The 21611-nt window shown below is 44.4% G+C and overlaps 1 protein-coding gene across 5 annotated transcripts in view; it reads left to right on the forward strand.

Moving 5' to 3' along the window:
- Window positions 1-21611, forward strand: part of sash1a (SAM and SH3 domain containing 1a) — a 433329-nt gene that overhangs the window by 69013 nt on the left and 342705 nt on the right. The window lies entirely within an intron of this gene.

Consider the following 21611-nt stretch of genomic DNA (forward strand, 5'->3'; position numbering starts at 1 on the left):
TAGGAGACCACTCCCCAAAAGAAACTGTCCTGGAGAACATTCCTCAGGACTGGCGATTGACCACAGGATATACGTTTTGAAATGTTATTTTACAGGAACTAAGAAAAAGGACTTCACGGTGATTGGTGGAAACGGAGCAGCACTCCTTAAAAGGCAGAGGAGGAGTCAGAAGATACGATCGACGTCACATACATAATAAATATGGGTGTTTTTGAATATTTTGGGTTGTTGGCTTGTGGTGGAGTGAGGAGATCGTCTCACAACCCAAAGCTTTGTTACCTTTTTACATCTGATAATAAAACTTCTGTTTAATTTTGGAGAACGTCTCTGTGCAAATTTTTGAGCATGCAGGACTGCCTTTAAAGTCCAACAAGCCTCTGGCCACATTCTCCAAAGTTCTATACTGATTACGTTTGTTTTCATATGTTTATTTAACTGCAGTTTTAAATCAGTCCATTCTCCTGTCTTTAAGGTTTTTCTCTCTGAGCTAACCAGGTTTAAGGTATGGACTGTAGTTGTTAGGCCATAGCCATTCATGATATGAGAAAAGGTGAATTTATTAATGGTTATCATTAATCATGTTTTTGTTGGCTAGACTATTGCAACTTATGTCAGGTTTACTGCCATGTGCTTTCTCTCCCTGTTGAAAAAAACAGCATTATAGTTAGGTATGTTTTGAAGCATGGTAGCTGGTTTGAGCTGGTCATGTGCGGGGCCTGGTTGCATAAAGCACCTTAAGTTTTTCCCTTAAGTATGACACTTTAGAGGTGATTTCCCTTTACCGAAGACAATAGGAGAATAACTTTAGTAAAACTTAAGGTATACTTAAGGACACACTTAAGTGCTTTATGCAACCGGCTGGTCCTCAGCTTAAACCAGCTACCATGCTTCAAAACATACCTAACCAGCATATGCTGTTTTTTTCAACGGGGCTGTAATATCACTTTCAGGAAACATGAAAGTTCCAACCTCAAGAGTAGTGCAGCTTTGTAATTTTGACTGTGTATTGTTTAAATGTACTGTAGCCTAACTAAACAGTTTGCTAAAAATTTTAATGTAAAAATATGCATATACACTAATAAAAAAACTAAGATCTGACTTAAAAATACAGAAGAAAAACGTTAAATTATTTGTATAGAAATAAACCTTTATATAATGAACAACAAATTTAATTACAGAAAATTATCATAATTTTACATAAATTTGTGTTATTTAAGAAAGCAGTAAAAATACTGTTTAAATATTACAGTATTTTTTCTCTACAAAAACAAGAAAAACATGTAATTTGACATTATTGTCTTAACACGTAAAATAATATGTGGGTTATTAATTAACAGATAATTGTCTGTAATTTTAATAAAATTTGTATACAAATTAAAAAAAATTACAGTAAAATATTAAAGTTTTTTCCTGTTAAAATACATTCTTTTTTTACAGTGTATGAAAAAATTATACTTACCTAGACAAATAATCAACCATCTATAACTTTTCAGTGCATTTTTGTATTTATCTTATAAGACCAAACAATGTTTTCTGAAACTCTTAATAATTAACAGAAAAAAAGAACAAAATAAAAGGACCACTAAAGACCAAAAATGTTTGTATTTGTCTCCAGAGTGCTTTTCACTTTTTCTGCCTTTTGGCTGTGAAACCATATTCCTGAAGCTTGGCTACACCTGACACCCGTTTCAGTGTTTGACAAGCTACATGACTAGTTTCAGTGTTTGACTAGCTACATGACTAGTTTCAGTGTTTGACAAGCTACATGACTAGTTTCAGTGTTTGACTAGCTACAGTGACTAGTTACAGTGTTTGATTAGCTACAATGATTGACTAGTTACAGTGTTTGACTATAGCTCGACCGTTAAGAAGGTAGCCTATCACTTTAACATGTCCATGGTGACGCGGCACTGCTTATCACGTGACACACCGCAGAGCCACAGCAGTTGTATGACTGATGCATTGCAATTTTTCTTTTTTACTCAAAAATTCACAAATTGTTAACTATGTCATGAAATATCTGACATTCCGATTGTCAAATATGTGCATGTGAATGTGTTTTGTTGTTTAAACACTTTTATAATGATCGCGTTAGTTGAGCTATAAACGGGCGCCGCCATGTTTGTTTCTGCCGTGGTCTGAGATCTGTCGTATTTACATCACGTGAATTCATCCACTTCTCTTAAAAACACAAACGTTAGTGCCTGGTGAGCTGGTAGAAGAATTGAGTTATCTTAACAATTGCTTACATTGCAGATACTGTGTCTGATGTGAATAAGACATCCGTCAAACTACATTTGAGGAGATTGTTATTGCCGCTTCTATAGACATCAGTGTGTATTATGCAATCTCTAAATGTATTTTGTGCTTGTAGGCACGTGCATATGTCTGAAGGCTAAATTAAACATGTGGTTGAAAGCACTGCACAGTTGTGATATGTGACAGGATTGAGTCTGTCTCTGGCTCAGTGACAGCCAAAGCGCCGAATGTTCTAATCACACCGCTGTGATCGCACGCGTCAAGGGTTAACATTATGAAAACAGGCTGGAACTCTGCAATTGACGGAAATCTGTCGCATATACTTTAATCCATGCATATACAATAAAAATAATTAAATCATAAACAATGATTTGTATTCATTTCTAATTGATTTATTAATGTATTAAACACATTTTAATGAAGTTTTAGTGATTCTTTTTTCTTACCTCACCCCACGACTCTGGTGCTATCAAATTGGTAGCACCAGTGCCACCTCTCTCAAGTGTTAGTCTAGAGCCCTGCTTTCTTGTCTAGAGCCCTGCTTTCTTGTAGAATTGTGCTTCAAATAAAGAACTTTATGTTGACCAGATTGTTAGTTAATCATTTACAAGTCAATATTGCCTATATTGACAGCGATTTAAAAAAAAGTGAACTTGTGTTAAATGCGATGCGGTCGAAAATGTGGGTGCGCCTAACTTTTGTGCTGGTGCACCTAAGAAAAAAAGTTAGGCGCACCAGTGCAACCAGTGCAAAAAGTTAGTCTAGAGTAGGGTTGTCACGGTACCATAAACATGTCTTACGATACTATACCAGCTGAAGTATCTCGATACCAAGTAGTATCACGGTGCTGTGCCATATAATTCAAATCTATACAAAAAACACAGATTTAGATTAAATATTTTGTATTTACTATAGTAAACTGTATTATACTTTGCACGAGAATGTGTTGTTGTATTAACTGTAGTAATTAGATAAATTGTAGCAAATACATTTACATTTAGTCATTTGTAAATACTATAAATACTGTAGTATATTTAAATATTTACTATGATAAGACTCAAAAACACTAGTATCTATGAGTTTTAGTAGTTTACTGTAGTAAATACTAAAGTACACTAGATCATTTTTCACGTAGGAACTAATTCAAATGTTGGACAAATTTCATTGATACAGCAGTCTTTATAAAGGGAAATATTAGGCTTACTTTAAATGCAGAACTAAAACGGCCAGTAGGTGGCGTCAATTTTCCACTGAGTTAGTGAATCATTTAACCAACTCGTTCAAATCGCCAATTTGAATCATTAACTCGTCCGAGACATTCAAAACACACATTCATTTTGGAGATGAACACCGCAAAAAGGCAGATGTAAGTGTTCAAATAAATATTAATGCGCATATGCAACATTAACTACGATACTACCGTTTCAAAAATAGAGAGGCATCACGGGTATTTTGAAGCTTTAGCATCGCGATGCTACCGTAGCACCGGTGCACCGTGCAACCCTAGTCTAGAGCCCTGAGTTATGAGAAACAGTTATTTAATTATTTCCTGACAGCATTTCTGTAAAGTTATGTATTTATAATTCATTAACAATTTTGGGTTACTCAGGTATGCAATAAGGTTTATAGGTTGTTGTTTTTTTACTAAAAAGTCTCATGCAGTTTGCAAAGTATATAATAATAGGCTATTGAAATCATTTAAATGTGCAATTATTTAATAAGAGCTCACTTGTGTAATATATGCATTAGACATAAACACTGACTTTACTAGTGTTGCTTGTTTATATTTTGCCAGCACAGTTCTTATGCGAAATAGTTAGCTATTAAGATAAATTAAAAACACATGCAGAAATCCACAAGAAACATTTATGAATATACTGACAGAAAAAATAACAGAACGGTACGTTTTAGAGAAGATGTTTATCGCACATATCTTTTGATCATTTTATAATATTTCTTCCTATAATACAACATATAACACGTACATCATGCATTTGACTGATGATCCGGGAAGTGGTCACGTAACGTTAAAGACTCGGTACGTTTTAGAGAAGATGTTTATTGCACATATCTTTTGATCATTTTATATTTCTTCCTATAATACAACATATAACACGTACATCATGCATTTGACTGATGATCCGGGAAGTGGTCACGTAACGTTAAAGACTCGGACTCGAAGACTCCGGTACAGGCTGCAGGTTTGCCTGCGGAGCTACCATTTGACAAAAGAACAAAAGGGCTCCGACCCGATGACTCGAGAGACGAACTAATCATTTCTCTTTCCGGTAGGCTATAAGGACTCGGACATGATGACTCGAGAGACGAACTAATCATTTCTCTTTCCGGTATAATTAAGGACTCGGACCCGATGACTCGAGAGACGAACTTCATTACTGTTTCTGGTACAATGTTGCACATGCGCGGTCAACACAAAATGAACGAATCACTCGCTGAGACACTCGTTACTCCCAAGTCATTTTAAAGATTCGTTCAAAAAGAATGAATCGTTCATGAACGACCCATCACTAAATGGCAGTTTTGTGCACGGTAGGGATGTTTTGCTCATTTGTAGAAGGCCTTTCTGAGTTTCTATCCCTGAATTGGCCACAAATCACATTTACTGAACAATGTCTGTGTTTTCTGGACATAAATGATGTTTTATTAACAAAGTTCGGGAGAAGCCGGAGCACATAATCAAACTCGGCCGGTTCACCATTGGCAACCACGTCATCTATCCAAACGAGTTTCGTTAACAAAATTCAGGTGAAGCCGGAGCTCATAATCAAACTCGGCTGGTTCGCTACCAGCAATCACGATTTTCACCCTATCAGCTCAAGCGAGCCTCCGCATAAATAAGACCAGAATTCTTACATGCACCTTCTCTACAGTAATGCAACATCCCTCCACCTCCCCGGCCGATCTCTCCGAACTCGCTTCCACAGCAGGACCCCGGGGGGGTGAGCTCTGGGTTCGGGTCATTTCCGAGCTCGGCGCACTCGCCCCCATCAGGGGGAGAGTGTTCCGGGGTCGGAAAGAATCGGCGAGCTCGGAGCCCGCCCCCTGGACAGCATGCCAAATACGCATATCTTACCTATAAGAGCGATTTGGATTTGACTTTTATCTGACAAATGATAAAAAGTGTTTGAGACTTTGGGTCTGTCTTATCAACGTGTCCCAAACGATTTTTAGCTTTGTGTGTGTTTTTATGACTTGGTCATCAAAGGTTAGTTTTCTTCTGGTTTTCTGACTTTATGAACTGCCTAATCCGAGCCCACATGGAAAAAACTGGTCCCATCCCACCTGCCTGACAGTGGGGGTCCTATCTTCCAACACAGCATGAAATCTAGGGTCTGTCTTCTTATCAAGCTATCCCAAACGAAGTTTATATGTATGTGTTTTATGACTTGGTCATCAAAGGTTAGTTTTCTTCTGGTTTTCTGGCTTTATGAACTGCTTATCTAACCCCACACACCACCTGGCAGAACATGGTTCCATCCTACCGGTCTGCCAGCCGGTCTGTCTGTCTCCCAACTCAGTGTGCAAGGTTATTCAATCAACAAGGAGGATTTCTGTTACCCCTTTTAAGTGTGGCAATTCCGTTCATAACCAGTTTGATTGCCTCTAAATAAGTTTGGTGATGGCGTATGCTGAAAAGATGTTTTTAGTGTCACAAAACCAGTTGGATAAGCTCAAGACTGCCACACCCCGTGAGTCTATTCAACAGGTCGTAGAGGATGATTTGGACATGACTATAAGAAATATTCTGTACAGGACTGATCTGGAAACATATGAAAAGGCTAAGATGTGCACAGCTGTTTTGCAGAGATTTTTATCACTCTCTAAACAAGGGGACAGGGAGACCAACACATTAACATTAACCCTTCCACAACCTGACCTCATTGAAAAAGAAAACCCTGCTGTGCCAGATAGTGTGAGTGTCCAGGACACTATAGATAATGTTGCGGATGACATTTTAAAGAATGTTCCAAGGAGGAGTGTGAAAAATGTTCGCTACATTTTAGATAAGATGTCTAAAACTAAAGATGTCACATCCTGGGCTGCTTCAGGCGAGTTTGTGTTTAAAGGTAGAACGATCCCTGGTTCACACATGTACGATTTAGTTAAGGGTGTCACGGCTCCACAAAAGATTGCTGATGAACGGAGACCGCTGGGGTGGAACGAGTTTCTGGAATCATTTGGTATTTTAAATATACCATACTCTATGGTACCAAACCACTCTGTCTGACGTGCAATTAACTCTTTAAAAACCAGATTGACAACTCCTGTAACCAGCTCACCTAATCATGATAGAAAAAGAAAGAGATTGAATCGATCACACCGTCGACACAATCAAATTATTCAGAAGGCCATGTATTTCAATCACCCCCTCTTGACCAGGGTCGGTGGATAAGTTTTTGATCTCTGAGATTTGTTTGTTTTTGTTGATTTGTTATTATTTGTATTGTTTAATATTTTTGTATGGAAAAAAAAAAAACTCAAAAGATTGATTTTCTGTTCTTTAGTGTTTATTGAAAAACATATCAGAAATAAACATTTCACCTGTTTGCACACATTGAATACATTTGAAAACATTGTCATTACATTGAGATTGTTTTAGGTTTTTCACAAAAGCTGACAACTTTTTATAATTTTTAATAAAATCGTCACTATACAATCTCAACACATAATCATAATCAAACCCCTTAGCCATGTGGTAGAGAAAAAACACACAATGCTGTCCGCAAGTGTCTGAAGAAAAATCTTGGACTTGCACAGTCGAATGTTGAACCGCCTTAGAATTGCGTTTTAAAAAGTTTTTGATAATTGGCGGAAAGCTGTGGTAATCTGGTTTATTACCAAAACTGTCAAAAAATCATCCTACACCATTTTCATTTATGTAGATGGCTAACCAGTCTTGACCCGGCAGTCCAGAAGGATGTGTGTTCAATATAAGCATCAACGGTATCTTTTTAAAGGGTCTTTTGGTAGATAGTCACATGGCAGTACACCAAGAAAATGGATATTGCAGGAGACCTTGTCCATGACAGCCGTAAGATGTATAGTATTCATTTTTACCTAATAAAAGTAATCAACCAGGATCTGACGATAATTTGAAACCTCAATAAAACTATCATATATTGCATAAATTAAAAAATGTATCGTCCGGGTGAGGGGTTGCCTAAAACGTGCTTCCAGTCTAATATTTCCACTCTTGATAAGAGAAATATGCTGACTGCACGTCTCATCTGGCGTAGAATGTATGACCAAGTATGAATTCCTCTCTATCAATAGATAGAGCCTGATTTTTAAGATGCCTTCCAGAAGCCAATACTTTCATAAACTGCTTTCATAATCAGGTTGTAGCGGTTTCGCAGGGTGTTGTTGCCCATCAACATAGACGGCTAAGAATTCTAAATCATAATTTTTAAATGCAAAGGGATTTTTATCATATGCTCCTACAAAAGCATCATTATCGACCATCGCTAGTACGATAGATTTTGGTAGAGTTCCTAAGAATTGGTTTTCTTGAGTGCAGACCCTCGATCCAATTGGTATGGAATAATTTTTCAGGCATACTCTGTCGATGGGATACTTGGCGGTGGTTGAGAGCAGTGCTTGTGCATGTCCCAACCTCACAGCTGGTGATACTGACACTTTTTTCACAAATAGCGATGCTGACAGAATGTTTAGTTTATAGGCTACATTGTCACTCCTCATCAAACAAAATTCATCTTTACCTCTGGTCATCCGAATTTTAATGTCCACTCCATTAAGCATCAGTTCCCTTTCTGACGGTCTCTCGACGTTGTGTCGAACCGACAGAATGGGGTTTGTCTTGAGAACCTATCATCTTCTGAGTATTTAGAAAAGGCCAATGAAAATTGGCGAATGAAATTTGCATGCCGGGCTCCTCCCCGGATGTCCGGGTATAAGAGGGAAGCCGGCGTGCTCATTCATTCACCTTTTGTTCTTCAGAGCCTACGCATCTGATGAGCTTCTCTACGATCTTGGTGATCATTCTTTCTGCTGGAATCTACGACGTGGACAGCGGACGGTCCCTTCCTGCAGTGACTCTCCCCTGGGCGTCTCGGCAGTTCCGGAGGTGTTCGAGCAAATTTCCTTTTCTAAAAGAGCAAATTTCTCCAGCGTGGCTTGTCCCGCTGTTCTCATGGGTGCAACACACTCATCGAGGAGGGGGACGGACACAATGCCTGCTTCCAGTACGCTGGGGCAGACGTTGTGGATACGTCCTGCCCGCACTGCGGGCGGTGACGATTCAGACGTTGCGTCACAGGTGGCTGTGTTCCCACGGGACTCAGCCACCACCTCGTTTGCTCCCCGTTCCGTGGCGGCAGGACTACGGCCCTGCCGTCCGCTACGGCAAGCAGCGAGGGTGATATGAGGATTACTGTGAGCGATAATCCGCCAGCCACAGGCTCACGGACCGTTCACACCTTGTCTCGCTCGTCTGACCGTTCCCCAGGAGACGGTCCGCCGTCTTATTTCTCAATTGGGTGCAACACACTCATCGAGGAGGGGGACGGACACAATGCCTGCTTCCAGTACGCTGGGGCAGACGTTGTTGATACGTCCTGCCCACACTGCGGGCGGTGACGATTCAGACGTTGCGTCACGGGTGGCTGTGTTCCTACGGGACTCAGCCACCACCTCGTTTGCTCCCCGTTCCGTGGCGGCAGGACTACGGCCCTGCCGTCCGCTACGGCAAGCAGCAAGGGTGATATGAGGATTACTGTGAGCGATAATCCGCCAGCCACAGGCTCACGGACCGTTCACACCTTGTCTCGCTCGTCTGACCGTTCCCCAGGAGACGGTCCGCCGTCTTATTTCTCAATTGGGTGCAACACACTCATCGAGGAGGGGGACGGACACAATGCCTGCTTCCAGTACGCTGGGGCAGACGTTGTGGATACGTCCTGCCCACACTGCGGGCGGTGACGATTCAGACGTTGCGTCACGGGTGGCTGTGTTCCTACGGGACTCAGCCACCACCTCGTTTGCTCCCCGTTCCGTGGCGGCAGGACTACGGCCCTGCCGTCCGCTACGGCAAGCAGCAAGGGTGATATGAGGATTACTGTGAGCGATAATCCGCCAGCCACTGGCTCACGGACCGTTCGCACCTCGTCTCGCTCGTCTGACCGTTCCCCAGGAGACGGTCCGCCATCTTATTCCTCAATCACGTATTCAGACACGATGTGTGATGATGAGATGTCTCTTGCAGCACCGGGGGGTGACGTACTGCCATCCGACTCCTAGCCACGCCCGCCCCCAGTGCCGTGTTTACCGGAAGTGCATGAGGAACGCCCCTTTCCGGCACGTTTCATGTCAAACAAAGTTCAGTCACCCTCTCTTCCCTCGAGGTTGAGACAGCTGGAGGATACGTTGTTGTCCCCCAGGTGGAGTATGCCGCCACTGGGGGGGCCTCGACCTAGACTCCCGCCCAAGGCATGTGGTGTCTCGGCATCTCTAGTGTCGAGAGCTTACATTGCGGCGGACCAAGCTGCCTCCTCTCTCCACGCTATGGCTCCTGAGGCCAGGGCGTTGAGAGAGCTCCAAGAGGGTAAGACCGACCCAGCGTGTATGCAGGAACTCCGCGCCGCCACCGACCTCGCTCTACGGGCGACCAAGGTGACCATGCGGGCCCTGGGTCGGACGATGTCCACACTTGTGATCCATGAGAAACTCCTCTGGCCGATCCTTGTAGATGAGTAACGCTGAGAAGGTCCGCTTTCTCGACGCACCCGTCTCGCAAGGGGGGGGCTGGTTGGTGTTACTGTCTAGCCACGGCAGCCCCGCTCACCCCCCCCCCACCCGTCAGGGGGGCGCGAGACCCGCATGCGGCCTCCCCCGGGGGGGTCTCGACAGTAAAGAAGCAGTCCTCCGTGCCGCAACTCGGCCGCCTCGGCCGTCGAGTCCCATGAACTGTCTGCTTCCCAGCAGCCCTGGTCCTCTTCGACGCCCTCCAGCTCTGGGGCGGCCCCCCTGGAGGAGCAGCGAAGAGGAGACCATCGCCCCATCAGCAGCCGCGGCGAAGCGGCCCTCATGGGAAGACCTCAGGGGGATCGAGGCTACCTCCCCCGGCCAGGAATCTGTACTGCTAGCCATCGAACCACCCCCCGGGGGGACGACGAAAAAGATCGTGCCTTTACTGTAGTCCCGTCTCATTTCTGGGAGCCTGTCCGGCTTCCCAGACTGTCAGGCTGGCTAGGGAAGACGATCCGACTCGGCTACGCGATCCAGTCGCCTCACGCCCGCCAAGTTCAGCATCCGATATACCTCAGTCAGAGGCTAGGATGTTCCCGTACTTCGGGCCGAGGCCGCCATCCTTCTGGTGAAGGGAGTGATCGAGCCCGTCTCACCAGCCGAGATGTTCAGCAGGTTTTACAGCCTGTACTTCATTGTCCCTAAGAAAGGCCAGGGGTTGCTCCCTATCTTGGGTCTGTGTGTTCTGAACAGGCACCTACACAGTAGCTGCCTTTCAGGTTGATCACGCAGAAGCGCATCCTGACATCCGTCAGGTGTCAGGAATGGTTCATGGCAATCGACCTGAAGGACGCGTACTTCATGTCTCGTTCCTCCCTCGACATCGGCCGTTCCGACGGTTCGTGTTCGAGGGACGGGCATATCAGTACAGGGTCCTCCCCTTCGGTCTGTCCCTGTCTCCACGAGTCTTTACGAAGGTCGTGGAAGCCGCCCTCCTTCCCCTTAGGGTGTGCGGGTACTAAACTATCTCGACAACTGGCTCAGTTTGGCGCACTCTCGAGATCTGTTGTGTACACACAGGGACCTGGTGCTCCGGCACATAGATCGGTGGGGCTACAGGTCAACTGAGAAGAGCAAGCTCTCCCCGGTGCAGAGCGTCCTCTTTCTCGGTAGGGAACTCGACTCTGTCCTCATGAGCGGCCCTGCTCACCCCCCGCGGGGGGCGCGAGACCCGCGACGAGGAAGCCCGCATCCACGCGGTCTCCCAGAGCCAGTGCGACTGACTACAGAGCGCACCCGATCAGTGTTGAACTGTCTGAAGCTTTCAGACAGTCAGCGGTCCCCCTGAAACAATTTCAGAGGCTCCTGGGATACATGGCATCCTCGGCGGGGCTGGTCCCCCTCGGGTCGATGCACATACGACCGCTCCAACACTGGCTACAGAGTCAAGTTCCTTGGAGAGCGTGGCACACCGGCAGCAGGCATATGGTCACACGCTTTCTGCCGACACACCCTAACCCCCTGGTCTCCATGACCTTCTTGGGGTTGGGGTGCCGTGTGCAAACGGGCAAGCAGTGTCGGGGCGGTGGACGGGCCCCCGCCTGCGTTGGCATTTCAACTGCCTAGAGTTGTTGGTTGTGCTACTTGCATTTGAGGAGGCTACTACCTCTCGTGCAGGGCAGGCACGTGCTGGTCCGGTCGGACAGCACAGCTGCTGTGGCGTATATCATTGGATTCGCTCACGGCAGCTAAACATGACTCGCCCGACGCCTCCTCCTCTGGAGTCAGCAGGTGATCAGTTCCCTGCGAGCCACACACATCCCAGGCATCCTGAACCAGACAGCCGATGCGCTCTCTCGTCAGTCGACGCCTCGCGGGGAGTGGCGACTCCATCCCCATGCAGCCAGCTCATTTGGGAGAGGTGCGGCCAGGCACAGGTGGTCCTGTTGCCTCCCCGGACTCCACCCATTGTCCGCTTTGGTACTCCCTGTCCGAGGCAACCCTTGGCACGGATGCCCTTGCGCACAGCTGGCCGCGGGACAAGCGGAAGTACGCTTCCCCCCAGTGAGCCTCATTGCACAGGGTCCTGTGCAAGGCCAGGGAAGAGGAGCATCAAGTGGTACTAGTTACGCCCCTTGGCCTAACCAGGACTTGGTTCTCGGAGCTAAGGCTCTGACAACGACTCCCCCTGGCCGCTCCCCATTGGTGACCTGCTTCCCCAGGGGAAGGGGCATGTTACGGCATCCCAGGCAGAACCTGGTCTCCATGTCTGGACGGGACGAGGAGACCCTGAGTGACGTCCCAACCAGACCGGGGGTGGGTCTGGTTGGGACGTCACTCAGGCTAGGGCTTCGGCCACTGGGTGGCTATACGCCCATAGGTGACGCCTCTTCTCGTCCTGGTGCTCTTCTTGGCGAGAAGACCCGCGGAGTTGCTCGGTCGGGTACGAGCTGTCCCATCCTCAAGAGAGACTGGGGAGTAACCTCTCCCCCTCCACACTGGGAATGTATGTAGCCACTTCGGCCGCTCATCATGACCCAAGTGCTGGGTAGCCTCTGGGACAGCACGGCCTGGTCATTAGGCTCCTAAGGGGCGTGAGGGGGTGGCCACCTTCCGCGCTCCTTACCCTCTTGCGACCTAGGTGGCGGGCCTCAGGAGGCCCCGCCCCCTTCGAGCCTCTCGGGATTGCCGCTCTTTCTCAGTCCTGATAAAGACGGCTTTCCGCATGGCGCTCACCTCCAAGAGGGTAGGGGATCTGCAAGCACCCTCCGTGTCCACAGATTGCCTAGAACTCGGGGCCGGGATTCTCACGCCGAGGTTCCCACCACTCTCCCGAGAGACCAGGTGGTGAACCTATAGGCGCTCCCCACCGGGGAGGAAGACCCAACCTCTCCGTGTTGTGTCCAGTACGCGCACTGCGCCTCTACTTGGACCGCACGCAGAGCCCAGAAGCTCTGAGCAGCTCTTTGTCTGTTTCGGAGGTCAGCAGAAGGGAGGGCTGTCTCCAAACAGAGGCTGGCGCACTGGATCGTGGATGCCCACGTTAGGGCATACCGATCTCAATTCGACCCTGCCCGTAGGGAATGAGGCACACCCCTCATGGGCACTGGCTCAGGGCGCCTCTCTGGCAGACATCTGCAGAGCTGCGGGTTGGGCTATGCCCAACAACTCCGTGAGCTTCTAATACCTACACGCGGAACCGGTGTCAGCCCGCATCCTGGCAAGATGTGGGACCGGTAGGGCATACGCCTGCGGATGTGGCAGTGGCGATCCCGCCTCACTTCTTTCCCCTCGGGTAAAGAACAGGCATTCCATCCATCACTAAGCACCCTTCCAGGGGACAGGCTGGGCAGAGCAGCCCTGCCCCCTTAGGCCGGGGAAAAGTTGAGTTATCTCCCACATAGCTCTAACCGGACCTAGTGCTCCAGACGTGGTAACCCCCCCTCCGTGGGCTGTTCCGTCTGATGTATCCTCATGAATGGTTCCCACCTTGGCAACCCATGACCTCCCCAGGTGGACTCCCACCTTGTGGTTAACTCCTGCAGTCCGCACATTCCTCCCATGAGTTCTCCCCTGATGGTGAGACCATGTGGTGTCTCCACTATTCCTCCCTACGGTAGGCAGTGGCCTCTGCAGCGTTTTTCCCCCAGGGGGCAATAATGCTTACCCAGTGGCCCGTACGGTGCCGGGCGGCTTCTCGCCATTTTGAGAACTAGGCCTCCGCCCGTGACGGCCGGTGACAGGGGCTTCCCAACTTTGTGTAAAGCTCTGGGTCCCCCTTCCTCTCCACTGGAGGGTCATAATTTCACGTTAGCGTGTTCGTCTGACTCGCCCAGGCCAGTCAACATCGCTCCGCAGAGATTGTGACGCGGCTCAGTGCTGTGGCGTTTTCCATAGGAACCCCATTCTGTCGGTTCGACACAATGTCGAGAGACCGACAGAAAGGGAACGTCTTGGTTCCGGATGTAACCACGGTTCCCTGATGGAGGGAACGAGACGTTGTGTCCCTCATGCCACAACACTGGCCGCCCACCCCAGTGGTCGGGGGAGGATGCTTTAGGCTCCTCAGACCAAAGGTGAATGAATTAGCACGCCATGCAAATTTCATTCGCCAATTTTCATTGGCCTTTTCTAAATACTCAGAAGATGATAGGTTCTCAAGACAAACCCCATTCTGTCGGTTCGACACAACGTCTCGTTCCCTCCATCAGGGAACCGAGGTTACATCCGTAACCAAGACGTTTTTCTTGAAAGAAAATATCACTGTCAACGGGTGTGAAGAGCTCGCGACCACATTTCTGACGTTGGTAAAGGCGGCTCTTTTTGTCAGACCACGATTTCCCCCTGCAGGGTCCGGAGCATCCATATGCCCTGCTGTGTCTTTGTAAAAGAGTCCAGCAGAGAAAAGTGTTTCCAGTGCATCTTTACAATAATTGATAAGACATTCTATTATGCAGCGATAAGGATATGTGTTAGAGCTCTGTGATATAAGACGATCCCCAAGCAATACATCAACAAATATTGTTGCTCCTGGGTAATTAATAAGTCCAACCGGGGCTCCGTCTGCAATATCTGTACCATCGGGATTAGTGATTTTGAGACGTAAAAATAACAATGTGTTGTTTCGATCCACATAATCCTCACCAGTCCCGGCAATAAAAAATTCCAAAGGGGTCGAGTCTGGCACTTCTATATATGTATCTTTTTCAATAGCAGTTTGAGTTAGTGGTACTGTAAATAGGTCCAGTTCGGTTTTTAAACACTCTTCTGACATGCTGTGTAGTAATGCCATGATTAAAATATTGTTTTAACAGATCTCTTTTGTCTTTTTGCTGCAGCACCCTTTGGTGTACCCTTGCGCTTGCGTATTACAACTGACGTTTTCTTCGTATGCCGTTTTATTTTCTTCTGTGTTTGGCCACTCCTCCGCACCCCTGGTGGTCTAGACACTCTTTTGCGACTCATTACCATTAACCCCGATTCGTCTTGGGTGTTGTTGTTGTTATTAAAAGAATGCGATAATAAATGACTAACAACATCACTTAGTATATTTTTTGCCGCTGATTTAAGATGAGGCTCGGCTATGCTAAATCCACGTCTTAGTAAGGCTACGGCCATTCTAAAGAGGCCACGAAAAAGGCCTCCCAAACCAGCTCCGTACATTACCCCACTCCCTGTGTAACCGGGGAGTCCATTGCCTGCCTGATTCTGGTAATAGGCCACGTAGCGCATGGGGTCAGCATTATGGTTGTTGAAATACACCATTTTCCAATTGACTTCTTAAAAAACACACTGTTTCACGGGTCTGAAGTGTAGTTTAGCGCACACCTTTCCGTAACTGAAACGTACGTCCTGATTTTGATCGTCTTTCATTTGTATGCTTATCTCGGTGATGGAAGATTTATTAACCGAAACGTAATGCGGTCGGTCGTATCTAACACAATTAGCCTTGTTACTCTCACCTTCGATATCGACACACCTTAATAGTGGGACATGATAATCACCAACTGATTGATATTCTATTATATCTGTGTATATATACATGGTGTAGAATCCACCATTTATGTCTGCTTGATGGGGTGCATACATCACAGTCTGGTCACTAGTATCTATAGAAAACCCCTGTTTTAATCCTAAAATAATAGCTAGCTTCCCAAAAAATTTCAATGATGTCTTCAGAGGTCATTTCAGAAACACCTTGTTTTTAACGTGGTCGTAATCAAAACTCACCCCATATGGCAGGTATGTTGATCTCCCTGATCAAGAAAACAATGTCATCATAGTAGCCAGACTTTATTCTGTAAAGTGTGTTTGATATCTTTGGATCTCTGTTAATGAATATATCAATCTCTTTGTCTTTAGGAGGGTAATCAGTGATGTGTTTATCACTATATGTTGTTGTTGTACTATCATGGTCAAGAATAAATGCTGCATCCTCCTCATTAAATGTGTACCATGACACCGGATATTCAAATTCGATCAAACCTACTTCCCATTCTCCTTTTAGGTTTATAGTTCTCGCTAAGAGGGTTGTAAAATTAGATATTTTATTCTCAGGATAAACAGATGAAGATGCATTGCAGGGGAGCGTAACATAAAACCCCACCTCAGTCATGGTAGGTTTTTACACAAATGTATACACTCTAGACAGATCATTTTATTTTATGGAATCTGTACATCAACCAATTCTTTTTGATCAATCCATGATGCAAATTTCGCAGGCCATCCGAGCCATTGTACCAGCAATAATGTTTTGCGGCCCTTCTTCTTCTTGGCTAGAATTTTTTCAACTTTAAATGTCTTGTTTTTACCTATAAGTATTTTTTGCATTTCTTTCTCATAAAAAACACCCTCGATAACATCGCCATCGTAATCACTCAATCTGTAGACAGGGGGGTCTCGTGGGATACATGTTGTTATGGTGAAACATTCTTGCGTGTAGTTTTCCTCATAGCCTTTGGTAAAGGGTCCGCTAACTTTAGAAATTCGAAAGATATCACCAATTTATGAGGGTTTGACACGGCGAGATCTGCTATCACCATATAGATTATGTAACACCACAGATTCGTTTTCCTTGTTTACATCAATCGGCCTCATCTTGATGGTCCTATATGATAGCTTGAGTTGTACGCATGTGTTATGTCTTGAAGTATATCGATATAGCGTTTTGAGTTTGTCGCTGTTAAATACCTCCACATTATACCTTTTAAGGTTCTGTTAAATCGTTCAACAACACATGACTTTAATTCAGAGGCTGTTGCGAAATGTGTAATGTTATGCTTTTTTGTGATGTTTTGAAAGTGTTTGTTAAAGAATTCTGCCCCTTTATCGGTCTGTAATACCCCAGCTGTGCGCCCCTCTTTGAGTATGGATTCAAAAGCTTTAGCAACTTCTAGACTGGTCTTGTTTTTCAACACACGTGTCCAAGCGTATTTACTAAACAGATCTATACATGTCAACAGAAAAAGGTTGTTGTCATTTTCCTTGGCATACGCTGACATATCAACTAGATCAGCCTGGAACTGCATGTCAACACCATAGACAAAAACCCGATTCCTTTTGTATTTTAGAGGAGCTGTTTTGTGTAGTGTGTAAGTATCCTGACCGGAGAGCCCTTCTGATACTTCTGTATCAGTTAAACGAATACCCGTTTCTTTTAAAACAGCGTCTTTTAAACGTTTTTTACCCCCCAAAGAACCAGGGTTTGAAGGCGTGTAATAAATGTTTTTCATTTGTTCTTCAGACATATTGCTACACCAGTATCCACGAAAGAATAACATAGATGTTTTAAGTGATGAAAGTTTTTATTTCACAACAGTCAAAGAAAAATACATCATACGTCATCTAGGCTGTGTAGGAATTTTATACACATCACAATGTTTTTCTCAAGAATGTAATCAACCAGTGATTCAATAATCTCACAAACATCAGTCTGGTCATTTCTTGATATTGTAATTACACACAAATCAGTTGCATACGTACACATACATAATAAGTCAATAATTCTAATAGAATTACCACATTCAGTCATCAGATCAAAAATTTTTCTGATAGTTACAGAAATTGATTCACCTGCATTAGTGCATTTGTGCATCAAATCAGTCCACTCATTTGACACATTTCTTACAACAGACATTACACTGTAAAAAAATTCCCTGTTAAATTACAGTAAACAACTAGCAGCTATATTTGCCAGCACATAGCTGTAATTTTACAGCATACCTACTGTAATCTGCAACAACAGTTTATTACTGTAAAAGACATTATAATTTGCACAATATAATACTGTTATTTTAGTGTTCCTGTTGTGATTTCCATTAATTGTTTATTACCAGAGGTGGGACCAAGTCATTGTTTTCAAGTCCCAAGTCAAGAGAGGCGAGTCCAAGTCAAGTTGCAAGTCCTGAATGTTAATGGAACTGAATCAATATCACTTTTGTGCCCACAAAAATCACCATTATTGTGATCAGTGTTTGCACCACGATTCTTCATGTCTAATTGTTTCAAGCAAAAGTTACCACTGTATCGTTTATAATCAGTAAGTGGACAAGAAAATTTAGCTTGTTTGGCTGTTATAAATGTGCTTCAGAAACACACTATTAAAGCTGATCAAAAAGTAATTAGTTATCCTCTTATCCTTGATTTCTTCTTTAAAGAAAACACTAATACTATCAAGGTGACTTCTTATTGTTCCTGTTTTCCTCAGTGATTGTTTGTTATCAGCAGGTGTTCATCATTAATGATCATCACTTCATTAATCCCCTTAATTATCTCATTAACTTTTCCTCTGCTTCAGTGTTATTTTAACTCTCTAAAAGTTTGGACTCAAACTCCCAGCAGAATTGATTTAACTTTAAGGTTTTTACTGTGTAGTAAATGCAAGGATAGGAAAATAAGGTGAATTACAACATTCACTGTAAAAAATGATTCTGTGTTGTAGTAGATTTCATGAAATTTATTGAGTAAACTTACTTAATACACTTGTGTTCTTACCAAAATTGAAGTTAAATTATATAAAAAATCTTGGAATTCTAAATGACGATGGAAAAATCTTTAAGATGGGAAAGCTCATGATGTTTGTTTCTTCACTCAGTACTGGCATTAGCACCATTAATGTTCACTGAGACAACGCTCAGCTTACTTGTACATCATATATGTTGTAAACAATAATTTGCTTGGCACATAAAGTAAATCAGTTTCAGTACAGAGTTGTTGCACATTAAAAAAAACTATTCTGTATGCTTCCAGTAGAGGTCATGGTTCAATCTTCAGAGCGCTGGACTGTTGGCATGAATGTAATGATGTGACAAGTTACATCAAGAATGTTGATATCAAACAGGTAGACTAGCTATTCTTTTTATTACAGCATTTATTACTGTTTAGTAAATATGGATAAGAAATCTACAGCAATGTACAGCACAAAACAATATAATGAATTAACATTAACCAGAAATATATTAGCATGAGATTTTTGACAGAATTCACACAATCTGGTTAATTGAAGGAGTTCCCTAGGTTTGACAATTTGCTGCTTTCCTTCAATATCCAATCCAACTACTTTTATTTGTGTATTTTAACATATTTTAGTTGGTTAACTCAGGGGTTCCCAAAGTAGGGGTCGAGACCCACCGAGGGGGGTCACAAGATGATTTCCCTTTTTTTATTAGGAATAGCGTATTTCATCAATAAGTGTAACAAAAAATAAAAGTATCAGTTAAGTTAAAAATAAAACCATGCAAATAAAAAGCCATCAGCCTTTGGAATTTCCTCCCCCTCCATCGTGACCCCTGAGGTGATTACATCACATTAGCAACCGCATTAGGTTAGGTGCAGCAATTCAATTTACAGCACCACGTTAACCATTCCCATATGTGCACACAGATTATTTTTCAGGGTCTAAGTTAAGGATATTTTTATTTGTCGAAATGAAACGTTGGTTAATATCGACCAAAGACAACGCAAGGGAGGCTAGCTGAGGAGGGCAGAGAAGCGCTGCAGTCAGAAAGGCCATAATCCTCAGGTATCCATCAGCACTCAAATCAGTTTGATGAAATTTGACCATCTGTAGTAGTTCATGGTTTATGTATAACAAGTAAAGTAATGAGTAAATAGCCTGACTATAAACTAACTATATAAGTCATATATTATGTTATTGTGTTGTCATCATGCACATGTTTGGATAGACCTAATAAGTGCACATGCGCAGTTGTGTGTGTATACTTTACCCACCTCCGAGGATAGTGGAGGTCTCGAGTCCCGGGCACTGTTATTTTGGGAGTCGCAGGCTGAAAAGTAACCAAGTTACTTGGGCAGAACTGATGCTGCAAAAGTAGTTTTATACATTACTTTTTTTTTTCAAAATAACTGAGTAATAGGTGACAAATGTACAATCTTTTCAAAACAAATTCATTTAACCATCACAGTTTCATCTGTCTTCATCTCTTCTACCCTCTTTCTCTCCCTCTCTTTCTCTATGTAATATTCCTCTTTCAGATCTTCCCTCTGTCTGCGCCTCCATCCTTTGGCCGTGACATGATAGAGATCGACGTTATTGCCTGAGTATGCATCCATGTGTGTGGCACGGTATACAGCCTCTCTAGCGACTAGTGTTGCCTCTTCTACACTCATACCCCAGTAAACACTGCTGTCGAGGATTGAGTATGCATAAGGTGATCCAGATCCCACAGAGAACAGCTCTCCCTGCAAACGCAGCCCATCACTGCACACGTAAACAACACGTGGGCCAGACACTCTCGAAAGGACTACACTTGAAGAGCTCTCTGGTGTGGTAACAGGTTGAGTTTTAGTCGCGGCCCTTGAAGCAACTGACCGAGCATTTTTATCATCACCTGTGATTGGTTGAGTTGTTGCTTCAGAGCTTATTTCTGATTGGCTTCTTGAATTTCTTGCTACTCTTTGAGTGTTTGTGTTCCTCTTCACAGTAGCCTGAGGATTTGCATATCTCTCTGTGACTGTGACCTCATCTTCACCGGTTTCTCCATCCCCATCCCATCCACACAGGGTAGCAGCGACGCACAGCTCTGTGCCTTTAAACGGGTGCAACATGTGGGACAGCAGTTTGGCAGCGCCCCCTGTTGACAGCCTCCTGCGGTGTCGAAGCTGATACAGCCTGAGCTCTCGTGCCAGGATGCGCTTCCAGAGGGCACAGTCGGCCGAGGTCCCAGATGTGGTACCCACCAGGTGAGAATGGATGGGTAGGACCTTCGGGGACGAAGGGCAGGCCACCAGACCCTTACAGCTGGAGCGAGTGTCTGCTGCAGCAATCACACCCCCCTGAAACGTAAATCCCAAAGTGGTAGTGCCGTGAGAGAGAATGAATGGCAAAGGGACGGCCGGATAGATTGAGCAGGGTGCGGGTGTAGGAAGAGAGACGGATGGTAATGAGGGGCGTAGATGGTCAACAGTCAGTAGATTCGTGGAGGATGAACTGAGGCTGGTTTGGCCAAATCTTAAAGGACTCTCTGTGAGGTACTCAGCAACAGGCATGTAAAACTCTAGGGGACTCACACCGCCCCCCCTAGGCATCCATGAAGAACAATCCTCTCCATGAATCCCTCCTCCATTAAGATGAGAGGTATTTTCGGGCATAAAGGAGTGTGAGAGTGGAGCAGTCCATTGAGGAAACAGAGGGGGTTCCTGCAAGCCGCATACATCTTGTAAAGCCATAGATTATTGTGGAGATATACAGTAAATGATAACTCTGTCAATTATTGTACAGTGTAACGTGAACTTTAAAAACATGTCATACAAAATCTCAAGCCTACAGACCTTTTACTCTTAAGACGTTAACTTTTGGCTTTGTCCCTTTGCATTCATACTGTAATGATACCGCAAGTCATTTTAATCCGTGTTTGTCGATCCAACTTTTTATGGCATTGGTTGCAACTTTTTTATTTATCTTCCAAGAAGCCACAGAACCAAGCGTTTGAATACAGGTCCTTAATCAGGTCTTCCTTTGATTACTTCACAAAGTGTTTCTTCTCTTCTGTGTGAGCACGATTTCTTTTTTCAAAAAGTATAAAAATCCAAACAATGGTTGTATCAGCACTTCAGGTAAAAACTAAAACGTCCAGTTCTCTTGTTGTCTGCTTCAGTCATGAATCTGC

The sequence above is a fragment of the Triplophysa rosa genome, linkage group LG15 (genome assembly GCF_024868665.1).
Source record: "Triplophysa rosa linkage group LG15, Trosa_1v2, whole genome shotgun sequence".
In the NCBI taxonomy this organism is placed as follows: domain Eukaryota; kingdom Metazoa; phylum Chordata; class Actinopteri; order Cypriniformes; family Nemacheilidae; genus Triplophysa; species Triplophysa rosa.